General features: G+C 46.4%; 1 long non-coding RNA gene across 1 annotated transcript in view; it reads left to right on the forward strand.

Moving 5' to 3' along the window:
- Positions 1–732: 732 nt before the first annotated feature.
- LOC142497171 (uncharacterized) overlaps positions 733–23,824 on the forward strand; it is an 89,257-nt gene continuing 66,165 nt past the window's right edge. Inside the window, exon 1 of the long non-coding RNA XR_012802191.1 lies at positions 733–1,255. This is a non-coding gene — a long non-coding RNA (uncharacterized LOC142497171). The remainder of the gene's footprint in view (positions 1,256–23,824) is intronic.

The following is a 23,824-nucleotide window of genomic DNA, read 5'->3' on the forward strand; positions in this document are numbered from 1 at the left end:
CCAGCCAAACATAAGTAAGCATTCCATAAACTACTGTAGTAGCCTCGTCAACCCCTCCTTCACCCTCCTTATTCCCTCCGCAACTGTCGTTACACTCCCAGACACCTCAACAGCCCCTTCAACTGGACCCCCTCCACAGCCTTAGACCTACCAGCCATCGAACCCCCATCTACTACCGTGTACTACTCCCCCTTCTCATTGCCCTAGTCACCGGCTGGCCACCTTCTCCCCCCCCCCCCCCCCAAGCAATGCCCATAATGTTTGCCCCTGTCCAGGAACTCCCACTTAACTGCCTCGTTCTAACACCCATACTCTGGACACATTGTGCCAGCCCCCCAGTGCCCAACATGCTCCCATGTTGACCCAACTGCATTAAAAACTCCCCATGCTCCCTCTGTTCCCTCTCAAAACTCGGACCCTCCTGGCTGCACGCCATTTGCCCCTCTACCACTCCCCAACATACCTACTAGCCTCTCCAGCACACTAATCCCCCCCATGACCCATTCGTCCACTGGCAAACCCAACCCAGATAAAGAAGTGGCACCTTCTCCCCTGCACACCTTTAAGTGCCCACTGACACCAGCATCCCCCTCAACAGAATCCTCACTACCCTGGTCCATATCCACCTTCCTCAATAACCCGGCACCATGGGGCCATCCCTAACTACCCTTTCCCCACTGCTCTGCCACCCTCCCTCCTCTGAGTTGTCTTACTTCCTGCCCGCAGCTCCAAGGTCAGTCTGATCCTATTCTGGGCTGCTCTGGAGCCTCTCGATGCTCCTTCTGCCGCTGCCCAGGCCGATCCCTGATGTGGGGCCTGCCACGCCTCACTCCGCTCCTCGTGATATCACGCGACGTGCTGTGATGCCGCAAGAAACCACTCCCCTGCTCCCTCTCCGCGTGCTGGAGAATTGTCCTGTCCCGCTCCCAGTCCTGGGGCCTGCTACCGGAGCCCGCCCCGCCGGAATCTGACACCGCTGTCTCACCTCCGCACTACCAGTCGACCATCCAGCCTACACCCTCAACTTACCGCTGAACACACGAGCCAGCAGCCACTCCAGACCACGCGCCGTTCTTCCTTAAGCTCTCATCCATGATTCCTCTCCGTCATCTCTGACCGCCAGACCTCGCGCCACCTCTTCAGCTTGGCCTTCGACCTCGTCCTTCTTCCTACATGATTCACTGCCAGGAATCAGGAAACAGCACCCTCCAGACAGAGACCTTCACTATAGATGGATCTTTGCAGAAAGATAAAGGTAAGATCCCATCCCCCTTCCTTAAATACCTCACTGACCCCCCCCCCCCCCACCCCAATCCTGACCGCACAGCTCCTCAGGAGAGGGGCCCTTCAGTCTAAACAGGTCCAGGACTCTCTATCTCCTGCCCTCTCCTACCCTCTCTCACTTTTTCTCATTCGCCTGTCTCTCTTCTGCCCTGTTTCTCTCACTCCCAATCTTGTGCCCTATCTCTCCCACCCTTTCACATTCTCTCCTATCTCCCTCTCTCTTTTTTTCTCTCTTCCCTCTTGTTCTGGTTCTTTATCAATTTTCTGCCACTATTATTTTTTTCTGTTCTTTTTCCACTGCTTTTAACCTTGACAACATTGCTACCCCGTTAAGTGACAATTAGCTCTGGTCTTTGCGCTTAGTTGTTCGTTTAGTTACTTGCAGCGTTTTAATCCCCTGACAATAGCTTTAAAGGAAAGAAATTGTCCATCTGAAACGTACTGAAATGATGTAACAAAACGTTCCTAACACATCTCTGTACAGAGGACATCATCTTATTTAGCAGGACATTATTACAGCAAGTCATCCACAATGCATCCTACTCCTTTACTTTGTTCTGCAATTTGCTGCTTCATAATTGACATCTGCCCGTCCATCTACCTACTTATAGTATGTATTCTCCCTCTCCCAACAAAATAAGGAAGCACACAGCCCCATACTGTGAGTGTATACATTTATATGGTTATTAAGAATACAAATTGCGCATTTACACCAGTAAAATAGAAAGAAAGCAGCGCTGATGTATAGTCACCAGCCGGCCTTTGTAGGGGAAAAGCTGAGCTCCATAGGGGTTTTCACCAGTCCTGTTTAATCATGAACCCAGGATCTGGATAATCCACAGCAGATCAGATGCAAAAAACAGTCCTTAAGGAGGTTTTATCCAGTACACAGGGTGGTGTATATTCAGCTCCCAAACAGCTGAGAATAGAGAATCCTCTTTGCTTCACCAGCTGGGGTGAGTTTGCTCCACAAGGTAAGGACGTCAGTGACACAATTGTCACTATGATGTGACTTCATCAGGGATTAGCCTTCAGTGCTCTCAGGGCACCTTAAATAGCTTCTGGGTGTTTGGCAACCAGAACAACAAGCAATTAGACATAAAGTGCAAACAGGACAGGTGATAGAAATACTGTACATATGCCTAAAGATAGAGATCAAAAGAGAAATCTATACATTTAAACAGAGTTACAGGTGTCCAAACCATAATATAGATATAATTAATTCAAACCCACATATGATGCTAACAAATAATACTTTCTTTAAAACTGACATATTAATGACTGAATGTAATTAAAATATCAATTCAAAACTCCAATGGACCCATGCAGAGTCATAACAGTCCTCGTGGCATATTATAGATGCATGGATGCACTGGAGATAGATTGTATAAAATACAAAATTATGTTAAAAAAAACAAAAAACTTTTTATTAAAAATCCCTTTCTTCCCCCCGCCCCATCCCAGATAAATTGTCATGGAGTGTTCACCACAAACAAGGCGAGACCGCGAGGCTGAGGTGGGGATATTGATAGCCACCGACCAACAACCGAGCAGACACGCCCGGAGTGCAGAGTGGTAGTCGTGTAGCCGGGTCAGGGTAGGAGAGGTCAGATTGGTCGAGGTAATTGCCGTGGTCAAGGAGTGGAGAGATCGGATAGTCGTTGATGCGGTGCCTGGGTCCTGGGGTAGAGAATAGAATAGTCGAGTCCGTAGCCGTGTCCAGGGGTCAGAGAAGTCAGGAGTCTGGGTGCAAGTTGAGGTCAAAATACACAAAGCGATACAAGACAAGAGAAGGCAACAGGGAGCTGGAGGTAAGCACACAAATGAAAACAAGTTTATGCTCAGCCAATTTGCCAGGGGGCTGGCTGAGCATATAAAGCACAGAGAGCCAATGGGAGGCTGCAGGATGTGAGCAAGATAGGTATGCTGTGTACCGATAGGCACGGGTGGAGTCAGGAGCAGCTGTGGGATAATGGACTGAATTAACCCCTTGAGTGCCTGTGTCCATTAAACGCATTTGCGCGTAGTGAGAGCGTGCTGTACGCTACCCATATCGTCACGGAGGTGGAGCCTGGAGGCGGTCCCTGCGGTGTCTCTCTTCTTAGCGGCACGGCACCTGCGCGCAGGTTGCGGCTGATGTGCGTAACCCGTGAGGTCACGGGATGCATCACAGGGGCGTAGCCAGGAGACGATCCCTGCGGTGGCTCCCCTTCTAGTAACACGGCACCTGGACGCAGGTTGTGGCTGACGGGCGTCGCGAGATGCGTGACAAGGAATAAATTTAAGGGAGAGTGGTCAAATGTCTGGACTCATGGATATGCAAAGGGTCCTATAATGATCCTATATGGCAACAGTGATGACAGTCCTAAAGAAGAGTATATTAAGCCAACCAAACGCTTAGATGATTCCAGATGTGATTAGCTGGTTTGTAGTGTCCTAGCGTTTCTGCTCGTAGTCTCATCCAAAAATGAAGATATGTGGATGACAAGAGAAAAACATTCAAAGCACTAATGGTGCATTACCTTTGACACTTAAGGAGATGACTGTGACTGAGATTAAACAAATGCTAACCAGTGTAGTGAGGCATTAGAAAACCTCCTTGAGGATACAATTTATTAACATGTATATAATACAATAAAATGCTGCGTACGCTAAAAAGCATGGAAATTAGCTGGATTGTATTTGCTCCAAACGATCCTATTGGAATTGACTCTCCAAGTTTAAATTAAAACTGGAATCGTACTCACGATCAGTCCTGTGGACTTGTGCCTGTAAGTAGGAACACTGTAAAATGCTTTCTCCCTGGCTGTCTCTCCACGTGCAGCGGCATGCTGCTGGCATCTCGGGATTGCCTCTGCTGCACCACGGGTCTGCTGTAATGCGGCTGTGGATCGGGTGTCTTCCTAGCTGCCCGCCCGACTGCTGCTGATGATGTCTCCGCTATGGAAGTCAGCTATAGGGTCCTTGGAGGGTCAAAAAGATGCCATTCGCGTTTCAAGACCTCATGTCTCTTCGTCAACGAAACTACAGCTAATCTGTACTGGCTACTATTTATACTTAATGCCAATCTACTGCAAATGTCTCATTAATATTCATGAGAAGTCCCTTCATCAAATAGTCCACATAATGAGTGACAAACATCGTAAACATGCAATGGGACACTTCAAACAAAACACATTAAAGACTTAATGATGACATAGTTTTATTTGTGATCCCTCTGCATACTGCATCTAATGGTAATTGCCCCTTTAATAAAACGTCCTGCTTCCCTTGGCTCTATAGACGGTGTACATAGTGTATGCATACTCTCTATATACAGTGTAATGCATTGCAAAGTGTGGCTGGCTGTGAAGGGGTGAACGTGAAGCTGGGTGTCTGCAGACACAGGATCTGCCTCCTTCATGCTTTACCTGCTACTGCTGCAGTAACAGGACTCTGCCCCTGTCGCTTCCCATCTCAGGGATGTGCTGAGATGGCCAGAGCCAGGGAACGCAGGGGGGCAGATGTGCACTTGTGGTCACAATCAATGAAGGTCGCTATCTGTCTAATCTGTGGCCAGGTGTGGCTGTCATTAATTCTGTTAATTGTACATTTCCCCAGTCCTCTGATGGGAAATGCACAGTTCTGTCATCTGCTTCTCTCCCATCTATATATGATATACACAGCTATCTCTTAGTCTGCCTATCCCTCCCCCTATATAAGATATACATAGCCCTCTCTCATTCTACCTCCCACTCCTATATATGATATACTCGGCTCTCTTATTCTGCTTCTCACTCTCTATATATTTATTTATAACAACATTTATATAGCGCGCTTATCCAGGGCGCTGTACATTAGTTATTAAAACAATGGTGTGGTCACATATGGAACATTTCATGTGATGGGTATAGAGTAATTGTTAATATGTCTTTGTAGTGGGCAGGGATGGGAACATTATGGTCAGGTTATTGGTTTGATGCATTGGGAGCTTGCTTGGTTGCTGGGCAGGAGTTGGGGTCAGGTCTCTGAATGTAGTCTTGCCGTGGCATGGTGATAGGTCTGACAGTGGGGATAGTGGAGGCATTTGAATCGGTGAAGTGAGTGACTTTGGAGAGACTTGGGAAGGTTTAGGAAGGGTTGGGGAGGGCGGGATGATGTAGGATATAGGATATGAAGAGGTTAACTGGTATCATGGAATATGATGGAGAAGAGATGCGTTTTGAGTTGGCTTGTGATGATAGTTAGGGAGGGGGCATATTGGATGTAGTGGGGGAGCTTGTTCCAGTGAAGGTGGGTGAGTGAGGCAAATGATCGGAATCAAGAGGAGGCACAGGGGGCTTGGGGGAGTGAGGGTTCTGGCAGTCAGGAAGCGAAGAGGACAGGAAGGAGTGTAGTGAGAGATGAGTGCTGCATGGTAAGGGGGGAAAGACCATGGAGAGGTTTGTTGACCAGGGTGAGGAATTTGAAGAGGGAACGTTGTTGGATGGATAGCCAGTGAAGTTGGAAATGAGAGGAGTGGTGTGGGCAGAGCGGGGGAGATTGAGAAGTGCGTACTCTTCTTTGCGTTTTGTATTTGTTGGAGGGATATGGAGGAGTAGAGGGAGAGACCAAGGAGATGGGACTTACAGTAGCCGAGACGGATGAAGATGAAGAAGTGAATGAGAATTTTGGTCAAGGAGAGGCAAATGAGTGGACGAATGTTTCTTATGTTGTATAGGTGGTAGTGATGGAGGTGATATGTTGGGTGAAGAGGAGGGAAGGGTCAAAGGTGACTCCAAAGTTGCGAGCAGAAGGGGAGGGGGAGATGGCGAGGGGGAGAAGGAGATGGTGGAGACTTGGGAGGAAGCAAGAAAATAGAGAACTTCAGTCTTGGCTGGATTAATTTGTAGGAAGTGGGAGGACGTCCAGGTGGAAATGACAGAAAGGCAGGCAGAGATATGTATGGAAAGTTTGGGTGAAAACAGTGGGAAAGGGAAGTAGATTTGGATGTCGTCTGTGAAAAAATGGGCATTGAATCCAAGGAGGAGATGAGGTCAAAAAGGGGGCAGTGTAGTGGAAAAAAGGAGAGGATCAAGGACGGAACTTTGGGGCACGCCCACTTGGAGACTGGTGGGCGGAGAGAATGAATTGTTGAAAGTGACAGAGTAGGAGTGGTGGGAAAGGTAGGATGAGAGCCATGATGGCAGTGTCGATGATGCCAAGGTTGGTGAGGGTGGAGATGAAAGGGAGGTGATCGACAGTGTCAAAGGCTGAGGGTCGAGGAGGATGAGTATAGAGGAGAGTTTGGAGCGGCGAGCTTGGGAGAGAAAGTTGTGGATGGTTAGGAAGGCAGTTTCAGTAGAGTGTGAGGGATGGAAGCCAGGGTGGACAATGGGAAGAGGGAATGTGTGTGGATGAAGGTGGAGAGTTGGTTGTGAACAATGCGCTTGAGGAGTTTGGAGAAGTTTGAAGGAGTGAGAAAAGGCAGAAGTTGAAGGAAAGGAAGATGCTTTTTTGAGGCGAGGGCACCGAAGTTTTGAAGGAGTCTGCGTATTGTCCGCTGGTTAGGAAGAGTTTGAAGAAGGAGGAGCGATAGGAGAGGAGGAGTGGGAGAAGAGGAGGGAGTGTGGTATGGGGTCAGAAGGGGATGTGGTTAGAAGGGAGTGTTTGATGATTGAGAGGACATCGTCAGAGGTTTGGCAGAAAGAGGGTAAAGAGTAAGTAGGTTGATGGAGGGGGAGAGGGGCAGCAGTGGTGAAGGAAGCACCATTTTTTTGTGAGAAGCAGAAAGCAAGGTCCGTGGCTGAGAGGGAGAAGGAAGGCTTAGACGAGAGAGACGTGGAGGGTCATGGCAGGCTTAGACGAGAGAGACGTGGAGGGTCATAGCAGATTGTTTAGGGTGGAGAACAGTTGACACTGATGAGGTGATAAGGATGTTATAGTATATATTTTTTTAGGATTTGAGAATGGAGGTGTATTAGTGGAGGAGGGATTGTGTCACGGGACTCCAGGAGCATTATAGGACTTCGATGGCCGAAACGGCAAGGATCATCGGGGTCACAGGCAGGGTTCGGTGGCAGGCAAGGATTGTTGGGGGTCACAGGTAGGGTTCAGTGGCAGGCGGCAGGTAGGATCGTCGGGGTCCAGGCAGGGGTCAGCAGCAGGAAGGCAGGAACAGGGTAGAGGAGCAGGAACTGGGCATGGGAGCAGGACTGGGCAGAAGTACAAATACGGTGACAAGCTAGTTCATAAGCAAGGTAAATGAAAACAAAAATGATAGTACCGCACACCAGATAGTGATAAATCATGAAAAAAGCGACACAAATTTGTTGAAGTGATACTTAAATGGTCAATTGTTATAATGAATTAGCAATAAAGTGTAAAGATTCTGTCCAATCTGTGCCGGGTTTTGCTGCAGTTAGGGTTTTTCAGGTTGCCTGTCGTTTTTGCTCAGTTCGACCATTTTGTTTTCTGGCAGCTGCTATATAAGGCTGCAGTTCCTAGTGGGAGTCGCCGAGCAAGGTTCTAAGTTTTGCAGCTCCTGTTGGTCTTCGCTGTCACGCTTTCCCTTTTGCTGTTTGGATTCCCTTGTTGCTGACCCCGGACTGTGACTCCGACCTCGCTGCATTCTGCCTGCCCTAACCTTTTGCCTGTCGCCTGGACTCTACAACACTAAAGCCAGTCTTGACCTCTGCCTGCTTACCGACTACGGACACTCTAGCAGGACTCTGTCCCATGGCTATGGTCAGTTATTCTGCATCCCTATTTCAGTCCTATTGGTCCGCTTCCTGATTAGAGACGAGCACCGTCACATAAAGTGACACAAACACAAAAATGTGAATGTTACAAATATATATATATAATTAGTCAGCGTGTCCTTGAACACATAAGTGAAAATATGGTTACAAAACAGTATAACCTTTAGTGCAACACCTGAGAGTCTGCTACTAATCAGAATAGATGGCTCATCATCCTGAAGTGCTAGTAAAGAAAACAAAGAGCGCACAACTCTCATGGTGTAGTATTATAAAATATATTGTGCTATAATGGAGCAGGTGAGTATTGCACGTACATTAGTTCAAGTCAAACAGGCATTACATGTTGGGTACATTATGACAGTGGCATACAGCTGGACCCCGCACCGAGCGATGGTTCCTGGGATCCGCTACGAGGTAGATGGTGATCAGCATCCTCATGGTGGGCTGTTGGTTCCTGGAGCCCCGTGTCCTTACACGATCGATCGGAGCCTCTCGTGACTCAAACAAAATGTAGGGAAGCTCCCACACTGACGGCAAATGCCAATTTACACTCGCTGCGTTATCAGTGGCAGCTACTGACATCACCGCCTCACTAGAAAGCGACTACACGGTGATCGATGAGAAGCTCGTATTGCCGCAGACACATTTGTTAGTGACAGTGTATCTGGAGTCCATAGATTGCAAAGCTTGCATTCAATCCTATGCATTTCGTACACTATATCCACTTCTTCAGGGAATCAAGAAGTAGGATTGAATGCAGGCTTTGCAATCGATGGACTACAGATACAATGTCACTAACAACTGTGTCTGCAGCAATACGAGCTGATCGATCACCGGGTAGTCGTTTTCTTCGCAGGGTTCGTGGCAGGCAGCAGGCAAGGATTGTCGGGGTCATGGGCAGGGTTCAGTGGCAGGCAGCAGGCAAGGATTGTCTGGATCCAGGCAGGTGTCGGCAGCAGGAAGGCAGGAACAGGGCAGTGGAGCAGGACTGGGCAGCAGGACAAAGACAGGGACAAGCTAGTTCATAAGCAAGGGCTGTCACGGGAGACCTGGAATAATACCAGGGATCAATATCAGAACATGAGCGTTTATAAAATTAATTTATTGGAAAAGTATATCCACAACTATACAAAACACACAAACATCACATATACCCAACTGGGGGATATGCTGCATACCTAGTTGCAGAGACCTCCTTGCAGAGATTTCCCCAGTTCTCTCTTCTTGCCCAGTGCCTATTTGACTGTTTTGCAGGCCTGAGACCAGCACTGGAGTGGACACTGCAGTTTCTCCCTGTTATAGCAACACCTCTGTAACTCTCTGCGGGCTCTTGTCTACTAGGGGCCTCCGTCTCCCTCCCTACCTTTTTATACACTGAAAACATAATATTGCAACACTCAGGGCCAGGTGCTGCCTACATGCCCAGGCCCTGATTGGTGGGTAGAACTGCAACATAACATTTGCAACCTATTATAACAAGGATACAGGGAAAGGTCACAGAAAAAGTTGCAACAATTCTCCTGCAAACGTATTAACCCCTGATTCCTGAGGTGCTGGAACCAAGCAAAGACATACATACTGTATATACATAACACGTAATACAATACCAATGTATTACTGACAGGTACTGTAGGGGAAATGGCAGACTTAACCTTTATTAACAGCAGCCATATTAACCCGTACCGTCACAAGGGCCTTTAATAATGTTACTAGGAACGAAACGGAAACAAATCAGATCAGGCCAGAATGAGTCTGGACACAAACAAAGCAAAGGCAAAGAGGTAGAGGAAACAGGAAACTATAAGGAAGGCAGAGACAGAAGACAGGAGCACCCAAGAGGAGACAGAGGAAAACCCAGAGCAGACAGAAACATCAGCACACCCGGTGGACAAACAAAGAAACAGAAGGGGAGAGGGAGAACTCCTAAACTGTGTCAGAATTATTCCTGACAGATTTAAATGTGGCCAGTGAGGATGTGGAACGGAATGAGTTCCATGATCTCTCGGCTGTGTGAAGAGAGAGTGTTTTGGGCTAGCAGGTGAACCAGGGTTGAGGTTGCATTGTGGTCGGAAGCACAGGTTGGAGTGGTGCAATTGAGTTAAAGGAGGAGGATAATGCAGAATTGAGGGTGGATAGGGCAGAGTTCAGTGGGACAGAGGAAAATTATGTGAGTGGGGAGAGGAGTGATTTTATATATGATATACACAACTCTCTCATTCTGCTTCTCTATATATTATATACAGCTATCTCTCATTCTGATTTTTACTTCTTATATACTGTATGACATACAAAGCTATTTATCTGCGTATCACTCCCTATACATAATATACACAGCTATCTCTCCTTTTACTTTATCTCTCCCTATATACAATATACACAGCTATCTCTAATTCTACTTCTCATTCCCTAGAAAGATATACACAGCGATCTCTCGTTGAAGCCCATGGTTATTCACAAGTTGTAATGGTTACAGTTGACTCTCTAGTAAATACGGTACAGTCTCTGGAAGTTTGCTGCCGTCCACATGTCATTTAATGCCGCTCTGTCTCCGGGCTCTGAGTCCGACCTCGCTTAGGTTCCCTGTCTGATCATGTTTCTCTGACTCATTTTTTTCCATTGTGGAGGTCTGTGAAGCGCACTGATACGTTAATCAGACATAAGAGCTCTCCCTGGGGGGGTCTCGGAGCCTCGAGTTTGGGTGGAGTGCTCCGGGCTGTTTGCCTCACGTCCATTGAATGTTTCCACCCAATTTCACTGGAACTGATTCAAAGATGCCTTTGGATCCCACTCTTAACCCTTTAGCCCGTCAGTCATACAACTGTGCTTTTTAAGCGGGATATCTCCCCTGCTGCCTGGGATACAGCAGCATGGTGAATAGAATCAAATAGAGCTTCAATTCCAGTTTGTTGATGTCATTGCTCTCACTTAGGAGGGAGCAGCCAGTAACCAGTGAGGGTGACAAGCAGCACAATTCCTTAGAATTAAAATTGTCAACAGATGTTGAGACATTCTATGAGATTGGGGTGGGGATATTTTGGGAAGTGCTTACACTTATTTTGCACCTTCAGTTAATTCTATTTTTACCTTTAACCCGTGAGTGCTAGAAGGACCTGTGATGCAAAGTGTAAAATAGGCACATTTATAATGACGACAGAAGTGTTACAATCGCATAGACCCAGATCCACAAAGTTGTCTTTAAAGCTGCAGACCTAGCAATATCCTACGTGTGTTTTTTTTAATAAATCAGTACTACTGTATGAGAAAATACTTGTACCATTTTTTTAAACAACTCTGAATGACATTTTTTATGTATTATAATGTAACAAGCATTTTGTGTTTCGATAGCAGCCATTTACAAAGTCACATCCCCTTTCTCTTCTGAAACAGGCTCTTCCTGTTTGAGCCCTGCCCTCTCTCTAGCAGTGCACCAATTGTATCTTGTGACTGCCTGGTCACATGATCTTCCCCACAGAACTTTTTATCTTTGGTCCTCTTCTGCTGCACTAGTAAACCCCCGAACTGAATCTTCACTGATCGATCACAGGAGAATGGATCGATTGGCAACTTAGCTAATTACTTATCATTATGTGGATTGTATTGATGCACATATTAAAAGGGGGGAAAATAAAATAAGAAAAAACGGTAGCTTGGACTGCTGCTTTAAGTGGTAATCCAAGCGGCCGTTTCGTTCCCCATTTATGTTTATTTTTTTACATAGCATTGAAGCAAGGGTCTCCGTAGCTGAACACCATTAATTTTAGCTCTGGGGCCCCCCTTCTTCCGGAGATACTTACATCCATAGCGGATGTCGGTAGCCGATCCACTAGGCTAGCAGGGTTCCTGTAATGGTGGAATGTCAAAGCTGCCGCACCCAATGCGGGCCAATAGGAAGCCGCAACGTAGTAAGTTTCAGCTTCCTATTGGCCCGAGCTTTGCATTTTGCCGAGATACCGGAACCCCCTTTGAAAGTCTGTATCTCGAAATGAATGGGGTTCAGCTCTTGAGACCCCCTGCTTCAACCCTATGTTTACATTTTATTTTATTTTTCAAAAAAGAGCATGAATTGCTTTCTTAAGTGACTTAACGTTATGTTAAGCTAAGTTAATGTCATGTTAAGCCTTAGAATGTATCTTTAAAGGACAATATTGTAATGTCCGGTCGCTTGTCGGGTACTTATGGTAACATTAGGTGGGTCAACCTAAACTTGCCGTTACTCTCCTCCAGACCCTGATATAGGACTTTCTCTCCTCTCCTGCAAAAGCCATATTTCAGTGTCTTTAGGGAAGTAACACTAAGACATACTTAACATCATGTTATTGGGACGTTTTTCTACAATAACCTTAAGACACCACTTAGCGTGTATTCGTACAATCTCAGGATATAGAAAAAATAAGGTGCACTAAGGGAATCGTAGCTATAGACCAAAAACTGAGGTCCACCCTTAACAAAGATATTGTTGCGAAACGTACACAGGTTGACTCACTATGACATCAGAGACCCGTGGGTAGGAGGGAGAACGGGTTATTAATGGTGCAGTAGCACCCTGTGTTATTCCCACTCTAGCCTAAATATATGATCTCTGTATGTTATGCTAAGCCTTAGGCTTCCTATTTGAATCCATTTTTAGTTTAGCTTGGGAGTTATTTATTGAATTACTATCGACGAGGGCACTATATGTGTGTTTCCCGACGTATAATTTTACATAGTACCTCACTATCGGAGTCTCTGGGGTTGTCAGGAGTCGATAAGCAACAGGCAGTTCCCTGTATCTCACCATTAGCTAACTTGTAGGACCTCCGGTGCAGCTTATTTTGCCCTGCGGCTCATTTAACACTGCAGTACTACTACAGGATAGAGAGACTTTAATTTAGTCTATATACTTGGCGGACAGTTAGTCCACCTACACACTTACCTGTGGTATACAGGGTAGTTTCATGTACTCCTGCGTGCAATCCTGTTTGTACACCACTCAGTAGATTGACCCTGCATCCTGCTACCTAGAAGGTTTGGTTTAGTACTGACTGCCTAAATACATCAGGGTACAGAGTTGGGGGCACAGGGGAAGAGAAAGAGGGGTAAGGAGCAAGAAGGAAAGGGAAGGTAAGAGAGAAAAAAGGTAAGGATGAAATAATGTCAGTTTATAATAAATAACTTTACTTATAATAGCGACTATTGAAAAGGATAACTAAACAAAATAGATCAAGAACAGATTGTGAGTGGGTCTAAATACAGTATAAGTACAGGTCATATATTCCAAATAAGGCAACATATAAAGAACTATAGAATAGACCTAATCTCTGTCAAAAGTGCAATTTAGAACCTTGTAGAATCAATATACAAAAAGTTTACTTAAAAAATGACTTACAGTAGATTCCATTCGATATTTAGACCGCAGGGAAAACAGGTCCTGTGTATAAAGATCCAGTAAGCTTCCCAGCGGTCCAAAAGGTTCCATTTGTCACCCCTCGCTCTCTCATATCCACTCTTTCAAGACCCTGGATGAAATAAAATTGGCAACACCACCCTGACTACATTCGGTAAAATGTTTCGACACCGGGTGTGACACATCTTGTTTTTTTAATTAGTCTAAGGTGTTACATCACTCTAATTTTTAAAGCCCTTGTGGTCCTCCCCACATCGCGTTGACCGCACCCACAAGTCAATAGATACACAATATACTGTGTATCATAGTTTATGAAGCTTTTCATTTGGTATCTTATATTAGAATGGGATGCTGAAAAATGTGTGGCTGGTCTCATTTACTGACATATCCTGCAACCCCCACAATAAATACTCGTTTTTCACTGTTTGTTGTGCAAACATAACTTGGTGAAACATACTGTAGGATGCAATGGTTCTTGCTCGTCTGTAGACAAACCTAGGGCCCAATTCAACATATGTACGCAAGTTAGGGTCCATCATTAATAAGTCCCCAATGTTTATGAAAGATTGATCTGACTTGGTTATTACTTGTATTACATTGGGAGATAAACATTGGAATCTCATCCCTGACAATGATATCACACCCTTTTGTCCATTAGTATTCCTGTTCGGTCAATACTTCTTTCTAAGTTTGTTTTTATTTTTGTAATTAAAATGTATTTTTATTTCCATTGCCACACAACCCTGTCAGGGAACTACCTCTATTATCAAAAAGTGATTGCCTATCAAGGGCCAGAACTTCCTCACCATCTTTTTATAGCATCTTTGTATGAAACGGTCGCTCAAATCCCCAGACTGTCCGATGAAATCGTCCAAAGTGGAACAGTTTCTCCTCAGCCTGAGGAATTGGCCCTTGGGGGATACCCCTGATCACTGCTCGAGGGTGGCAGCTGTCGGCTCTCAGTAACATATTCCTAGAATTAGGTTTTCTTAATACGTCTGTTTGTATATTTTTGTTGATATCCACATATAAAAGAATGTCCAGGTAGTGAATGTGATGATAATTGAAATTATAAAATGAGTTACCCACTCCATTACTAGGAGTTATTCTCTCTTTCTGACAGTTTTAAATTGGATATTATCACTTACTTCATCTCTTTCAACTATTTGAGCACTCAACATCTCTCTTTTCAATTTACATTGATCCGAGTTCAGGTTACAATGTCAGTATTCTAACTAAGATATTGTTGTCCAGTGTGTCTGTGTCTCTAAGTATCACCACACATAGCTACTCTATTAGCTTCATACAAGGACCAATATAAATCCCGGTTTTAACTATACTTGACATAACACAGCAGCGTCAATAGTCAGTAGCGCCCATGTCAGTCGCAGACACAAACTGCATTGAAACACTCAGGTTTCCCTTCTCCTTTGAGAACACTATCCATTAAGCAGCTCGTCTAGCCTGCATAGGCGGCAAAAGCCATGACCGGAGTGCGGGGCCTCCCTTGTCGTCATTGGCTGCCGTCACGGCCGTAGGCGAGGAAGGAGAGGAGCTTCGGGAATTAGGCCAGCTGCTGGGAGCAAGGGCTTTCACTTGCTCCTGGCTGCAGGATGGAGGGAATCCTTCCAACCGCGGAAGGGGGGGAGGAGGAATCAAGTGTTGAGCAGGACGTCTCGTGAGCTGCTGCTCAGGGTTAACCAACAACCCCTCCCTCCCGTTTTCCTCACTGCCCTGTTGAAATCTGGGTGCTGAACAGTATTTCGTCACGGCAAGGGTTAGCTGTAACATGTGGGGAATAGAGTTAGCTGTAATAGACAAGTTGGGAACAGGGTGGGGGGAAGGAGCCTGGTAGTGTCCCACTAAGGGTCTGGAAGCATGGCATGGAGCCTGGTTCTTTTGCCGGTGACCCCTTCTGCCCCCTCCCCCCCCCTCTCTCCACCTCACTCCTGCACTGGAGAATAATGAAGTCATTCAGCGGGCGCAGAGTTGTATTCTTATAAATGTATGCTCTGTGTGTTCTTTCTAATGATTTAATGATTTGTAGGCATATTATTGGGCTCTTTAAAATGCTTTGAATGCGTATACCGTGCATTGGAAAGGAGCAAGTCGTTACGGCTGAGGGCATGGTTGTATCCTATTAAATGTTCTTGTGGTGTTCTTTAAAATGTAATCTAATGTGAATGGTTATGCACAAATAGTTTTCAGTGGTAAGCATTACAGTTGGAAGTTATTATTAAATCAAGGCACTGGCGCGCTTTGTGGGGGATTGTGTTTACTGTGGGAGAAGAATACATTTCCAGTAGCCAATTGCGGCTAGTATTGCAGCAGGGTACAGAGTGATAGGGTTTTAGCTCGTGCTCTTTGGCCTACTCCCCTACTATCAATTTCTGAGGTTTTGCGGTTAGGGGGATTGCCTGAGAGGGTTATGGGGGGGGGGGGGGAGGGGGAGCGAAAGGGCCATGTTTTATAGGGCATGTTAGGTGAGGGGGGCCGTAAGCCATGGGCTAGGCGGGAGTGTGGTAGAGATTATACAATTGATGAAGAGATTTGGTATAGAAAAAAATGACCCAAGCATTATACATTTATACAGGGTGGGGGGTTATAGCGGTGGGTTAAGGCACCGGTGCACAAACTTGCTTCTATTTCGAAACTTCAGTATATTTTTAGAATGGGTGGTCCGCAGGAGGGTACAGGCAGCTGGGATCATCCATTATTTAGATGATTTCTTTTTCGCTGACCCCCGGGGGTCTGATTTGTGTGCAAGGTGGCTGTTTCAATTCTCAGTCATGGCACTCATTGGCTCCGGATACGTGGGGCGTTTACATGGCAGCATGGCGGGATTATCAGAATGTAGCGAGGGAGGGGTGACGAGAGACGTCGGAGGTAAAGGCCTTATTATCCCACATATTAAGCTTTAGGGCAGGGGGCTTATCGGGGGGTGAGGGGGGTTCCATCGGGAGGAAAATGGCTGGAATATCTTCTTAGAGTTAAACGTAAGGAAGACCTGACCAAGGAATTTGTAGTGAGAAGGGTGTTAGCTGGGCTGACAAGGGTGGTCATACAGAAGGACAGCAGAATACCAGTGACGCCTTCCATTTTAGAGGAGTTGATGCATGCAGCAGATGTAGTGTGTTCCTCTATCTTCGAGGCAAAACAATAAAAATAACAATGTCATGCCAAATAGGAGAGGCACTTACATAAAAACAGTGGAGTGGGGAATGAACAAGCAGACTCACGGCAACTTCCCTCAGCACTCTGCCCGGAATGAATCCTCCCTTCCGCGTCCGGTTGGCAGGGTCACGAGCAGCTATTTCGTTCAGCTGCGGTGGCTGCCTGCTCTCAAAAGACCTCCGCAGAGCTTTCATTGTTTGATTAAACTTCATTGAATCTATTTCTGCCATCCGTATCTGTATGCTGCTGAATGAGTGACACCTGATGACCCACCGTGTACCACGACATATGTGGCTGGGGATCCTCTGAGTGCCCTTCACTCACATGTGCCCGGAATGAATCCTCCCGCGTCCGGTTGGCAGGGTCACGAGCAGCTACTTCATTCAGCTGCGGTGGCTGCCTGCTCTCAAAAGACCTCCGCAGAGCTTTTATTGTTTGATTAAACTTCATTTAATCTATTTCTGCCATCCGTATCTGTATGCTGCTGAATGAGTGACACCTGATGACCCACCGTGTACCACGACATATGTGGCTAGGGATCCTCTGAGTGCCCTTCACTCACATATGGCCATGTGAGTGTAGATATTTATTATTGGCATTTATTATTACACCACAAGTCCCTACGTGCACCGATTCTGTTTTTTTTCTCTATTCCCTGAGATTACCACGGTCTTGGTTGGAGGAGAAAAAGAGAAGAAAACTTCACAGAGAAGACACTTCCTGTCATGATAATGTCATGAGATATTGAGTATTTTTAATCCCACCGCTGCCACCAAATGTCATGAGATATTGGGTATTTTTAATCCCTCTGGTGCTTAAGGGGTTAATGAGCTACACTTTTAACAAAAATACAAAATGCTGAGTCTGAAACAGGTCAGAACCGTTTCTTTGAACTGCTCTGAATTTCAAAGGGATTTACTTGGGGAGGGGGGCCCGTGTGGATGGCCCACTCAAGGTGTCAATTGAATTAATCAAGGTCTACAGACAGGGTTGGGGAGAACAGCTTATAGGTATGTTGTAGAAGGGGTGGGCTCATGAAGGTGCCCTAAGAAAGAATTGTACTTAAGTCTGGGCCAGGTTGTAAAACAGGAGTTCTGACCAGGGGCATGCTTGGATAGCATGGCAGGCCTCATCTTCTGAACCAGTGCCTCTCTGGGAAAAGCATGTGGTAATGTACTGTGTAGGATTTTCTGTTTTACCCCTTTTATTTTAAGAAGCTGTTCTGCCTTATGTTGTAATTGTATGTCTATTTTGTAATACCTTTTCTGTAATTCAAGCACTATATTTCTATATATATTAAAACAAGTTCCTGCTGCTGATTCACCGCAAAAGAAAGATTCCCAGATTCCTCATATGGAAATAGTGTACACGTTGTGGTGAGCGCAAAAACAAGAACAGAAAAGCACAACCAGTAGTTGTCTCAATTGGCTCAATAGGGAATAGAAGGTGGGGAGGGGCGGTGGATGTAAATGACCAAATAATGTTAACAGCACTCACACGGCCATGTGTGAGCAACAACCCATAAAGGGAAGTGTCACGTACTACCCCCTTCTAGCACGCGACCTGCATACGGGACAAGGGTTAATACCGACGCTCGCAAGCGTACCCACTCTTCACCCACTCAGGGGTCCCTCAAATGGGTTGTATCTCTCCTCAAGCCGTCCCAATATACCACCGCCACGAACAGCACACAAGTCATAATAATGCTTTGGGCTCTGAATGAACTTTGTGCACGCTGGAGAGAATAACTTGCTAAATTCGGGCACATGTTACTACAACTGATTTTGTGTTAAAGTGCATAATGTTTCCTATAATAAACAGGGACCTGAGGCCCTGGCGGATATTTTAGTCTAAGATCTTTTATCATATCTGCATAACCTCAGGTGGTGGCAGTGGACGGTTATGATGTGCAATTGAGTAGGGGTTAAGACTAACTCGCTGGTTCCTTGCAGAGGAGAAAGGGGGGTGGCTAGAGAAGCCTTTGTGTATTCACCCTGGTTGCATATCTAAGTCACGTACTCACTTGTGTGCTGTTCGTGGCGGTGGTATATTGGGACGGCTTGAGGAGAGATACAACCCATTTGAGGGACCCCTGAGTGGGTGAAGAGTGGGTACGCTTGCGAGCGTCGGTATTAACCCTTGTCCCGTATGCAGGTCGCGTGCTAGAAGGGGGTAGTACGTGACACTTCCCTTTATGGGTTGTTGCTCACACATGGCCGTGTGAGTGCTGTTAACATTATTTGGTCATTTACATCCACCGCCCCTCCCCACCCTCTATTCCCTATTGAGCCTATTGAGACAACTACTGGTTGTGCTTTTCTGTTCTTGTTTTTGCGCTCACCAAACCGTGTACACTATTTCCATATGAGGATTCTGGGAATCTTTCTTTTGCGGTGAAGCAGCAGCAGGAACTTGGGCCAGTGTATTTTGCTTTATTTTATTATTCCACATAAAGTCAGATCCTCTATTTGTAGGGATCACTAATATATTCAATCTAGGCAGCGCCCCAGTCCCATTCCTTCATTCTTTAGTAGAGAACAACATCACATTGGTATAAACCCCCCCTCTCTTGTGCCTCTTCCGATTCCGCGGATACATGGATCGTCAGGGACTCACTTGTACACTGGGCAGGGAAGCGGGCGTTTTCACGTCCGTACGGGGGGAATCTGGGGTTGCGTGTGGACCATGCGAAGGTATTTTGGTGGGGGAGGAGAGGGATGCAGTGGGGACATCTGTTCCCACAGCTGATTTCATTGGCCAGAGACAGGAGAGCACCTCGGATACTCATTATCCACGTCGGGGGAAACGACCTGGTGACGTTGCACTCCATTGAGCTAGTCCAGCAGATCAAGCAGGACTTGGCGCAGATTCTCTCTCTCTCTGGCCAGGGGTCCACATCATGTGGTCTGACATAATTTGCAGAATAGTATGGAGGGACGTGCGTAACCCGGGAAGAGTCGACTGAGCGCGCATCAAAATAAACAGGATGGTGGGGAACTGTGTGATACAATGTGGGGGGTGGGTCATCAATCACCCAGATTTCGACCACAAAATAAGCGGATGGTTTAGGGCCGACGGGGTCCATTTATCAGATATCGGATCGGACATGTTTAACAACGAATTGCAGGAGGGTGTGGAGAAGGTTATTGCGAGTCAGGTGGCAGTATGGGCCTAATTTAAGGGGTTAAATAGTCCCGTTGGTGGCAGAAGCTGGGGGGGGGGTTAGTTCTTGTCTTTGCCAGAAGGGGATCGGAACTGTAAAAGCCAGGCGTGAGGCGAGGGGGCGTCACCGGGACATAACTTCCGAGAGCCCCCTCGCGACGCCGGCCCAAGGTCCGGCTGACATTTTACTTCATCCACTACCGAACATTCTGGCAGGGACTAGCAGTTACACCATCTCTATATAAAGATAAATAGACAAAGCCGTGACCTTTATACCTCCAGATTCTGTCTGTCATTATTTGTGTGTTTCATGTGGGTAATGGAATAGGAAAAAGGGGGGAATCTCGTGCCTCCCTGGTCATGTGTGCACAAGCAGGGTTGCTGAAGGTATTTTGCCCTCAGTTTGTACATCGGTGTCAGTGTTTTAAGTGATTACCCTCTGACTATATTTCCCCTTGTTGCCAGCACAAATAGAGAAGTGAATCTCACAAGATCAGTGCATCAGAGTTAAGGTAAGTTTCTTACATACACATGCGTGATAAATCTCTAATTGGAGAGTGGACACATGAACCAGTGAGTTAGAAGGTAAGCTTGATTGCAGGGTTCATTAAAGGGTTAAAGAAATGCCTTCTGTGGAGTAATTAAAGAAACAGCAGCTGTCTTATGTGAAAAACGACTGTGTTTCAATGTATCCTATGAATAGGCAAATCCCCCTGGAGCAGGGGTGCGCAAACTTATCTTTATGCGCCCCCCTTTCTCCTCTCCCCTCCGGCTCGCGTCCTCCGCCCCCCCCCCCTCGCACGGCCCCGGCGTCAAATGATGTCGCGGGGTCGTGTGACGTCACGTTGCCAGGGAGACGCGTCGTTGGAACCAAGGTAAGTAAACCACTTACAAAGGTCTAACACGATCCCCGGCATTTATTTAAAATGCCTTCGGGGAAGCGTAGGGCCTCTGTAACACCTGCGCACCCCCCCACCCCCCAGACAATCTAGCTCCCCCCACTTTGCGCTAGACCTCTGACCGGTTTCATGCTAAAAAAAGTGCTTTATCAAAGAGTGTATTTCCCCTTGAAATTTTAAGATTTGTGCCTTTAATCTATTTTTGTGACCCATGAACTCTTATTTTTACCTATTAAAAGTTATATTGTAACCATCTGTCAGATTCCTTCCCCAAAATACTGAGTGCATACAGTACAATCAGGGGCTTTCTTTCTCGTTTTTTGGTCTACATCAGTAACGTTAAGATAAGCTAAGACCACCTAGCGGTAAGCCTGTGCTAATGAGATGTGGAGTGGCAGTTGTTTTGGCCTAGAAGTAACTTTGAGGATATGCATTAACCTCAAGGAAAAAAATGTCCGTTTCTGTATTAGATAACATCATGAGCCCTGATTTAATGGAGCTTTTGGATCTGGGCCATACATACTCAGCTGTATAGAGAAGGTTCCCCAAACACTCTATGTAGGACCAGAAATAAACAATGCCCGGTGCTCCAACTCATAAAGAACCTTTGTGGTCGGTCCAACTGGCCAACTCCAGTCCTCAAGGGCCACCAACAGGTCAGGTTTTCAGGATATCCCTGCTCAGTCAAAGACTGCACCACCTGTGCTGAAGCAGGGATATCCTGAAAAAATGATGTGCTGGTGGCCTTTTGAGGACTGGAGTTGGCCACCCCTGGTGTAAATGAAGGTAGTAAGAGGAGGGCACACATGGATTTATGCATGATTGTGTCAATTAACTCAGTTGGCATGAGTCTGTTTGCGTCCTTCTCTTACTACCTTCATCCCCATACTCCGCTCCAAGCTGCAATACTGCCAGCTTATTTTGCTCATGTGCAGAGCCTCCACACCCTTGCCGTCAGGTAATAAAGAACGTTTTAGCCCGTTAGGCCCTGAAGTACATGAATCCCGATGGCAGCTGTGATGGTGCGAGCTATACCGTAATTTAAATAACATTTATCTTTGCCACTCGTCCCGGCTGTGAATGCCGTGTGATTCTGTCCCGCCTCACGCTGGAAACAAACGCCTGGAACACCTAGTAATCTACTCATTTCACGCTTGATTAAGCTCTCGCGGAGGACACTTCCATTTCACAGAGATGTGTGAGGATGAAACCTGTGTAGATCCTGAGAGTCAAGGGAAGCAGCCACGAGACAATGAGGCTGAGCAGAGGGACCGCTGTGCTCTCATAAAGGCCCACGTTGACTAAGTAGCGCTAATCTATTAGCAGAGATGTGTGAATCTGTGCAAAATGCATTAGCCACATTTTAAGCATTTCCCCCCCCCCCCCCCCCCCAAATTAAATTCCCTGCAAAATGCTTTCTCAAACCACAACGGGATAATATTGTCGCATAATTAGTAGACTTCCAGTAAAATATCACCAGGCAGTGAGCGAAACATGGCATTTGTGACCTATTTATAGTCTCAGCGTTAAACGAATCTAGCGATTTTAGAGAATTTTTCTAATTAGCATATTAAACGAAATTGTAATGCACATTAATTTAATGCTTGGAGAATCGCTTGCGAACTGAACCGTGGCTTTTTTTGATTCGCCACCACAAAAGGCACATTTTCCAAGGTTTGGGGCCTTATGCAAAAGTCTCTCACATTTCAGCATGGGTGGAAAAGTCTTCTGGAAGGTGTATTATAGAGAAGCACGTCTTTGGCATGTGAGCAGTGGTGTTTCTGTAGGTAAAAATGTGCAGAAACCCTAAGAAAAGGAAAAATTATTTTATGCCTGAACTACAGTACTGTACAATAAATAGGTCAGCCTTAAATGGGGGAATGTGGTTGAAAAAGCATCTCTGCCAACTCCCCTCATCTCACCCATTCTCCCCTCATCTCACCCATTCTCCCCTCATCTCACCCATTCTCCCCTCATCTCACCCATTCTCCCTTCATCTCACCCATTCTCCCCTCATCTCACCCATTCTCCCCTCATCTCACCCATTCTCCCCTCATGTCAACCATTCTCCCCTCACGTCACCCACTTCCCCCTCACGTCACCCACTTCCCCCTCACGTCACCCACTTCCCCCTCACGTCACCCACTTCCCCCTCACGTCTCTCACACCCCCCTCACATCTCTCACTTCCCCCTCACGTCTCTCACTCCCCCCTCACGTCTCTCACTCCCCCCTCACGTCATCCACTCAGCCATCATGTCACCCACTCCCCCAATGTCACACATTCCCCCCCCCATGACACCCTCCCTCACCGAAAGTCACTCTCTACACTCCCCATCACCCTCTCTTCCTCTCCCCCATGTCACCCACTTTCTCTCGCTTCCCATCTCTCACTCCCCCTGACATCAGACAGACATGGTTGCTCCCGTTATAGCACAAATGTTGCACAAATAGCCAGAGAAATTACGCGATCGTTAAGGATGTGACGCACACATGCTCATTTGTTTCAATAGGGCTGCATCAAATCACACAGTAAATATCCCGCCAGCACTGTTGAGTTACTACGCTTCGATTGGAGTGCTAGCTCTCACAACAAAGAGAATTGAGCCAGCGAGTCAGAAAATAGGAACTGTATTGAGGACAGGATTTCCCCCATCGCTGCACCAACCTTGTACTTGACAGGTGCAGTGTCGATTGTGTTACTCCTCTTAGCCCCTGCAACACCCCTCTTATAAATAACCTACAGACCATAACATTTTGGGCGAAAAAGGCCACAGCAATTTATTCCTCAATTTTGTTAACTATGATATTAACTGATCAAAAACCCTTGGTCTCCCAGGGCCGCTGACAGGGGGGGAAAGCCAGGACTGCTGTTCCGGGCCCATTGGGGTTAGGGTCAAATGACACATCGGTGGAAGTCGGCTGAACCAAGGTAAGTGAGTTACAGAGGCCTCGCGCTGTCCGACAACATTTAATTTAAATGCCTTGGGGAAGAGCGCAGAGCCTCTGTAACTCCCAGTTTAGAACCTCTGTTCGCCCCCCAGTTTGTGCACCCCTGACTTAAACAATGCCCCCTTTACCCGTTCAGTTAAACTTCACACCTAGCCCAGTGATGCTCCCCTCCGCCTTCTTCATACTACAGCTCCAGGGGTCTTTAGACACTAATTTCCCTAAGTGAAACACCCTTTGATATACTGTGTGACT

This window comes from Ascaphus truei, chromosome 6, assembly GCF_040206685.1.
Source record: "Ascaphus truei isolate aAscTru1 chromosome 6, aAscTru1.hap1, whole genome shotgun sequence".
Taxonomy (NCBI): Eukaryota; Metazoa; Chordata; class Amphibia; order Anura; family Ascaphidae; genus Ascaphus; species Ascaphus truei.